The sequence below is a fragment of the Berghia stephanieae genome, chromosome 14, assembly GCF_034508935.2.
Source record: "Berghia stephanieae isolate SIO BIC M18660-M18661 chromosome 14, UCSD_Bste_1.3, whole genome shotgun sequence".
NCBI classification, from domain to species: Eukaryota; Metazoa; Mollusca; class Gastropoda; order Nudibranchia; family Aeolidiidae; genus Berghia; species Berghia stephanieae.
Window position 1 is genome coordinate 27,016,355 of NC_088373.1, and position 8,765 is coordinate 27,025,119.

The 8,765-nt window shown below is 39.0% G+C and overlaps 1 long non-coding RNA gene across 3 annotated transcripts; it reads right to left on the reverse strand.

The window, feature by feature from the left end:
• Positions 1 to 2,335: 2,335 nt before the first annotated feature.
• On the reverse strand, positions 2,336 to 5,370 carry LOC144959829 (uncharacterized). 3 transcript variants are annotated; one of them, XR_013642691.1, is made up of 3 exons: positions 5,164 to 5,370; positions 4,006 to 4,207; positions 2,336 to 3,670 (listed from the first exon to the last, which is right to left on the reverse strand). It is a non-coding gene; the product is annotated as an uncharacterized LOC144959829 (long non-coding RNA). The 3 variants fall into 3 exon arrangements; XR_013642693.1 differs by having other exon boundaries at positions 2,336 to 3,675; XR_013642692.1 differs by lacking the exon at positions 5,164 to 5,370 and having other exon boundaries at positions 4,006 to 4,643.
• Positions 5,371 to 8,765: the final 3,395 nt, after the last annotated feature.

Here is an 8,765-nt window from a genome sequence, read left to right on the forward strand (position 1 = left end):
ACTGAGTCCCTACCACCAGCGCTTTTACTGGGTTCCTACCACCAGCGCTATTACTCACCAAGTCCCTACCACCAGCGCTTTTACTCACTGAGTCATAGAGCTTTTACTCACCGAGTCCCTACCACCAGCGCTTTTACTCTTCGAGTCCCTACCACCAGTGCTATTACCGTCCATAGAGCTTTACTCACTGAGTCCCTACCACCAGCGCTTCTACTCACTGAGTCATAGACCTTTTACTCACTGACACTGAGTCCCTACCAACAGTGCTATTACTATTACCGAGTTATAGAGCTTTTACTCACTGAGTCCCTACCACCAGTGCTTTTACTCACTGAGTCATAGACCTTTTACTCACTGACACTGAGTCCCTACCACCAGTGCTATTACCGAGTTATAGAGCTTTTACTCACTAGAGTTCCCTACCACCAGTGCTTCTACTCACTAGATCCCTACCACCAGCGCTATTACTCACCGAGTCCCTACCACCAGGAGCTTTTACTGAGTTCCTACCACCAGCGCTATTACTCACAGAGTCCCTACCACCAGCGCTTTTACTCACCGAGTCCCTACCACCAGCGCTTTTATTCTTCGAGACCCTACCACCAGTGCTATTACCGTCATAGAGCTTTTACTCACTGAGTCCCTACCACCAGCGCTTCTACTCACTGAGTCATAGACCTTTTACTCACTGACACTGAGTCCCTACCACCTGTGCTATTACCGAGTTATAGAGCTTTTACTCATTGAGTCCCTACCACCAATGCTTTTACTCACTGAGTCATAACCTTTTACTCACCGAGTCCCTACCACCAGTGCTATTACTCACCGAGTCATAGAACTTTTACTCACTGAGTCCCTACCACCAGCGCTTCTACTCACTGAGTCATAAACCTTTTACTCACTGACACTGAGTCCCTACCACCAGCGCTTCTACTCACCGAGTCATGAACCTTTTACTCACGGACACTGAGTCCCTACCACCAGTGCTATTACTATTACCGAGTTATAGAGCTTTTACTCACTGAGTCCCTACCACCAGTGCTATTACCGAGTTATAGAGCTTTTACTCACTGAGTCCCTACCACCAGTGCTTTTACTCACTGAGTCATAGACCTTTTACTCACTGACACTGAGTCCCTACCACCAGTGCTATTACTCACTGAGTCCCTACCACCAGTGCTATTACTCACTGAGTCCCTACCACCAGTGCTTCTACTCACGAGTCCCTACCACCAGCGCTTTTACTCACTGAGTCCCTACCACCAGTGCTTCTACTCACGAGTCCCTACCACCAGCGCTATTACTCACCGAGTCCCTACCACCAGCACTTTTATTCACCGAGTCCCTACCACCAGCGCTATCACTGAGTCATAGAGCTTCTACTCACCGAGTCCCTACCACCAGCGCTTTTACTCACTGAGTCATAGAGCTTTTACTCACCGAGTCCCTACCACCAGTGCTATTACTCACCGAGTCCCTACCACCAGCGTTATTACTCACCGAGTCCCTACCACCAGCGCTTTTACTCACTGAGCACCTACGACCAGCGTTATTACTATTACTCACTGAGTCCCTACCACCAGTGCTATTACCGAGTCATAGAGCTTTTACTCACTGAGTCCCTACGACCAGCGCTATTACTCACTGAGCCCCTACAACCAGCGCTTTACTCACCGAGTCCCTACCACCAGCGCTATTACCGAGTCATAGAGCTTTTACACACTGAGCACGTATGACCAGCGTTATTACTCACCGAGTCCCTACCACCAGCGCTATTACTCAGCGAGTCACAGAGCTTTTACTCCCCTACGACCAGCGCTATTACTTACTGAGTCCCTACCTCCAGCGCTTTTACTCGTTGAATCCCTACCACCAGCACTTTTACTCGCCGAGTCCCTACCACATGGCTATTACTGAGTCCCTAACACCAGGGCTAATACTATTAGCCACCAAATCCCTACCACCAGGGGGACAATATAAGCTAAAATTAGACCCCAAAAATTCTTACAGTGATGCAGAAAAAAACAACGAACAGATCTCTTTCAAATTTACACAAAATGTTTCTTACAACAAGATGGATAGGTTTAGCAATAGTCTTGTAAATAAATTTTTCAGAATTTTTTTTCGATTTCTTAGTGAAAATTTGGTGTGACATGACAGGAAAAAAAATTGATTTAAAAATTCATAAAACTGCTAAATTTTTGTTTAGCCCAAAACCCAACCATCATGATGCAAAACACATCATAAGAAAAATTCTGACCAAATTTGAAGACAATCTGATGGGAAACAATCCAGATGTGAATGTTAGAAAATCAGAGAATGACGCACAATGAAATTTTGAGAAAATGAAAAATTTGTCTTTAATTTGATAATAAAGCTAATAATGCAGACAAAGGCCAACATTCATCAAGTATAACCGATATGGAACAAGAAAACAGTAATATTTTATAAATTGATCAAATTCTGAAAAAAAATTATAAACGATTCGCTAACCCACACCTCTAAGAAAAAAAATTGCGAAATAATTTAATATCTGCTGTTATTCACCAAAAAATTACTTTAGTGGTCAAATACGCTTTATAGTTCTAAAATTTTTAATTATATCTCATGAACTAATAATGTAATGTATAATTTGATGCTAAACACCAAAAATAACTGAATTAAAAAAAAAAACTTTTTAAGGGGCAACATAAGCTAAAATTAGACGTAAAACCCTAAAATTTCTAACATAGATGCACCAAAAACTAGCATATAAATTTCATTCAAATTTAAACACAATGTTTCTTTCATAAATAGCTATATCATGAAAACTCTTGGAATAATTTTTTTAGAATTTTTATTTGATTTCAACTGAAAATTTAGCGCGGATCGACAGGAACAAATGAATTTTAAAATTTATAAAATTGCTAAATTTTAATTTACCCCCAAACACTTACATCATGATGTAAAACACATCATAGAAAAGATTCTGAATAAATTTGAAGATAATTTAAAGGAAAATGACTAAGGTAGGATTGCTAGAAAATCAGACAAATGACATAAAACAGACATTTGAGAAAGCGCAAGCTTTTTCTATAATTTGACATAAAAGGCTGATTTTGCAGACAACTAAAAGAAATGATCCATCAAACTTTCAAAATATGACCGTAATAGGACAAGAAAACGAAAATTTTGTAGATTGATCTAAGTCTAAAAAAAATTATAATCGGTTCACTAACCCATACCCCTTAGATAAAAAAAATGCTGTAAAATTGATTTTTTTACGCCCAGAGATAAAATAATTTTGTGGTCAAATATGATGTCATACCTTATGAATTCATCATTATAATCACAAAACCTAATTATTTACTGTATACAATAGGTTATACAGATGATTTCTAGATATATTAAATGATTTTTCAAAATATGATATGGCACGCTATCCTCATTTTTCATTTTTTTATTCTACTTGAGAGACAAGTCGTATAAAATTAGATATCTAGTCAAGTTGAACTGCAAAATCAATTCTATTTTAGACAATGAAACAGTTAAATAGTGCACTAGCTCTGAATAAAAAGCAATTTGCTTTCCCAAACCCTTGGAATAAAAATCTCTTTCGCCTCAAATACAGAAAAAGTCAACACTACTTGTTTGCCACCACTTTTTTGTAGTTCCACAAAGAGGGTTGATCCTGCTCTGGATGGAAAAATTGAAATAAAAAAGAGACACATTTCATTAACAATTTTTGGAAATGGCATTATTGTCATAAAATGCATTTGTCAAAGACATAGCAATTTTTAAAAAATGATCATTATTCACACCAACACACTTGAAATTTCATTGGTTTTACATCCCTAGAACAAAACTCTTGGCAACAAACTATAGTCTGTCGTTAAGTTAATACATTCAGTAGTAATTCAATTCAAATGATGCTTTGCCATTTTCATTTAGAAAAATGAGCATTTATTTTATTGATCACCAATAAAAAATGTAAAGGCGCTATGGAGATTTGACAACATTACTAACCATTGTCAAAAAGTGCATGCAGACACTCTGGTCTGCTGGCCCAGATGATGGTTTGCTGATTGATGAGTTTTGCCACAGGCAAAGGTTTGCCACAGGTTTGCCTCAACACACCTTGCCAGAATAGCCCTTGAGCCAGCATCTTTATGGATTCTTTATGGATTGTCAGGACACCAGTAACGCCAACAGTGTTCTTTCATGTTAGCTGTCGATGAAAACAAAAAATTAAATTAAATTCACTACAGCGAAATAGGCACATACATGCCAATGCTAAAGTTTATAACAGCAACACTTCGCATGTTGAACGGGACATACCGTCTGTTAGGCGATATTACAATTTCTTCGGACAGAGACAACGCAGTTAACGGCCAAGTACACATTTTACAACTGAGTCCGGTGAGAGAAAGTGAGCAAAGTGCCTTTTCCAAGAGTTCAACTATGCGCCGAGCGAGTCTCGAGCCCAGGACCTTCCGGTCCAAAAGCGAGTGTCATACCACTACGACATAGCCGTACGTAATTTTTAAAAATATAATAAAAATAATCACACTAATATAATTATCTCACATTGTCATCATCATAGGCATTTCAAAACTACTAATAATACTACCACTACAGATATCTTATCATTATAAAATATTACTCTCTCTCTCTCTCCCATGAACATAACATACAAAACCCAATTTTCCGATATAAAAAAACAGCCGCCCCCCCCCCACCCCCCCCCCCCCCAAAAAAAAAAAAAAAGTTTTGAAAAAGTATGGACGATGCATGCTGTATCGGCCATAGTAAAGATAATAACAATAACTGAATGAAAAGTATTTTTTAAAGGACCCTGAGCCTGGAATGTCGTGAGTACTCGAAACCTCTTGATCTTGATAAAATTAGCAACCTTTTGACTGGGATCGAACATTGAAACACCTGGTTTTAATCACCTGACATGGAAGGCTGATTTAAATTATTTGGGGGGGGGGGGGAATAGTATTTTAATTTTTTTAAAGCCCTGTTATTGTTATTTTTCACAAAATAAAGTAATAAAGTTAAGTAATTCGCGGTAGCGACAAATTGTCGTCAGTTGATGCACAATCAACAAACACACAACCCCAAAGCATGTTTAGTTATAAAAATAAGAAATGAATTAAAATGTGCATTTCGTATGCTTACCTTGTAAACTGAGTATTCTGTGACTTGAAAAGAGTGAAGAATTACCAAAGTCCGTCAAAATCAACTTGTAATAATAGTAATAATAATAATGTGATTGTGATGAGATGAAGTGTTCACTTTTTGACTTCCAGATAATTCATTGTATATTGCAGTTCTATCCGTATAAAATGTTATATTTTTAGTAATTACGCAAATTCTATTTTTAGTAAGAGTACAATAAATAAGCTGCGACCTTATTGGTACGACAACTCCGCCTGGCAGGTGAGAGCGTGGCTCTACCGTGTGAGCTATCCACGAACACAAAAATATTCGTTTCAAACCCAAGTCATTTCTAGATCCCTCTCTCACCCACTTCTTGAGACCGTCGATTCGTTCGCACACCACCATCGCGAAGTAATTCTGACCAGCAGTCAAGCTTAATAGCCAATATTCTCAACACAAACATATAACATAGAAACGATTGAGACATTGAGTATGCTCCGTTGTATGGGGTGAATTTTTAATTCAGAAAAGCGAGTGGTGCAGGCACTTATGTTGGTAACAACGAGATATGAAGTGAGTAGAAAAGTGCCAGAAGACAATAGAGAATAAAAATTTTTCGCGGCGGTGGTGGGGTTTGAACCTGCGACCTTATTGGTACGACAACTCCGCCTGGCAGGTGAGAGCGTGGCTCTACCGTGTGAGCTATCCACGAATACAAAAATATTCGTTTCAAACCCAAGTCATTTCTAGATCCCTCTCTCACCCACTTCTTGAGACCGTCGATTCGTTCGCACACCACCATCGCGAAGTAATTCTGACCAGCAGTCAAGCTTAATAGCCAATATTCTCAACACAAACATATAACATAGAAACGATTGAGACATTGAGTATGCTCCGGTGTATGGGGTGAATTTTTAATTCAGAAAAGCGAGTGGAGCAGGCACTTATGTTGGTAACAACGAGATATGAAGTGAGTAGAAAAGTGCCAGAAGACAATAGAGAATAAAAATTTTTCGCGGCGGTGGTGGGGTTTGAACCTGCGACCTTATTGGTACGACAACTCCGCCTGGCAGGTGAGAGCGTGGCTCTACCGTGTGAGCTATCCACGAACACAAAAATATTCGTTTCAAACCCAAGTCATTTCTAGATCCCTCTCTCACCCACTTCTTGAGACCGTCGATTCGTTCGCACACCACCATCGCGAAGTAATTCTGACCAGCAGTCAAGCTTAATAGCCAATATTCTCAACACAAACATATAACATAGAAACGATTGAGACATTGAGTATGCTCCGGTGTATGGGGGGAATTTTTAATTCAGAAAAGCGAGTGGAGCAGGCACTTATGTTGGTAACAACGAGATATGAAGTGAGTAGAAAAGTGCCAGAAGACAATAGAGAATAAAAATTTTTTAACAAAAAATTAAATTAAATTCACTACAGCGAAATAGGCACATACATGCCAATGCTAAAGTTTATAACAGCAACACTTCGCATGTTGAACGGGACATACCGTCTGTTAGGCGATATTACAATTTCTTCGGACAGAGACAACGCAGTTAACGGCCAAGTACACATTTTACAACTGAGTCCGGTGAGAGAAAGTGAGCAAAGTGCCTTTTCCAAGAGTTCAACTATGCGCCGAGCGAGTCTCGAGCCCAGGACCTTCCGGTCCAAAAGCGAGTGTCATACCACTACGACATAGCCGTACGTAATTTTTAAAAATATAATAAAAATAATCACACTAATATAATTATCTCACATTGTCATCATCATAGGCATTTCAAAACTACTAATAATACTACCACTACAGATATCTTATCATTATAAAATATTACTCTCTCTCTCTCTCTCCATGAACATAACATACAAAACCCAATTTTAAGATATAAAAAAAAACAGCCGCCCCCCCCCCCCCCCCCCCAAAAAAAAAAAAAAAAAGTTTTGAAAAAGTATGGACGATGCATGCTGTGTCGGCCATAATAAAGATAATAACAATAACTGAATGAAAAGTATTTTTAAAGGACCCTGAGCCTGGAATGTCGTGAGTACTCGAAACCTCTTGATCTTGATAAAATTAGCAACCTTTTGACTGGGGATCGAACATTGAAACACCTGGGGTCTGATTCATGGAGCGGGACTATGGTAGTCTCAGACTATAGCAAAGTCTGAGACTTTGTAGTCTAAGACTTTGGGAAGTCAGAGACTACGGAAAGTAAGCTATTCATGGAGTCAGACTTCGTCCCTGACTATCAAGTCTCTGACTACGCTTGCGAAGTCTCAGACTACAGAGGTCAATCTATTTTTAACTGGGGATTCCTCGGAAACGTATCACAAAACGTCATAGAAATGTGTTACTTTTCCAGCTGCGCATGCGTCATACGAAGTGGCACAGAAATCATATCTATTTCTTCTTCGTGTTTGTTTTGATCGGTTTGTTTGTTTTTTTTTTTTGTTGTTTTTTTTTTGCCCCACAAATAAAAATGATGTGAGACAAGTTTAGGGATGTAAAAATTGTTTGAGAATGTGTGTGTGTGTGTGTGTGTGTGTGTGTGTGTGTGTGTAATGTTTTTAGTAAATATAAATAACGATGGCGCTTAAATGTGACATAAAAAAAGAAGATGGCACTTGGGCATCGGAAGATGAAGACAAGGCAGAGGTGCTAAATCTCTTCTTTGCAAGTGTCTTTACAGTGGAGAACCAGAAAAACTTGCCAGATATTGCTAAAAGAAGTAATATAGATACTACACAATGGCCGATTACTGAAGAGAGAGTAATGAAGAGACTACAAAACCTAAAGGAGAGTAAATCACCTGGACCTGACAAACTTCATCCTTACATCCTAAAAAACTTAGCAGAGCAGCTAGTAGAACCCCTAACCAAGATATTTAACCAGTCGATGAAAGAAGGAAGACTACCAAGGGAATGGAAAGAAGCTAACGTCACAGCCATATTCAAGAAGGGAGACAGAAAAAATCCAGAAAACTACAGACCAGTGAGCCTGACATCTGTCGTCTGCAAGCTCATGGAACAGCTGATTAGAGAAGAAATGGTTGATCATATGACCAAGAACAAACTATTCAGCAAAGATCAACATGGTTTCATGGCGGGAAGGTCTACAGTAACAAACCTACTTGAAACAATGGATGACTGGACGAGAGACCTGGAATTAGGCAACAATTTAGATGTCATATACCTCGACTTCAGAAAGGCATTTGACAAAGTTCCACACTGGCGCCTAATCAGGAAATTGGAACAGTATCAAATTAATGATCAGACAGTCAAATGGGTCCGAGATTTCCTCAAAGATAGAAGACAAAAAGTGATAGTGAATGGAACAGCATCAACAGAGAGACTGGTAACAAGTGGAGTTCCACAAGGAAGTGTACTGGGACCAGTTCTCTTCCTGATTTATATCAATGACTTGCCAGACAATCTATCATCTAAATGTAAAATCTTTGCCGATGATACTAAGCTCAATGGAGTAGCTAATACAGAAGAAGAAAGAAACATCTTACAACAAGATTTGAAAAAGCTTGAAGAATGGTCCGAAATATGGCAGATGGAGTTCAATGTAGATAAATGTGCAGTTCTTCACCTAGGAAAAAACAACAGAGAAGCA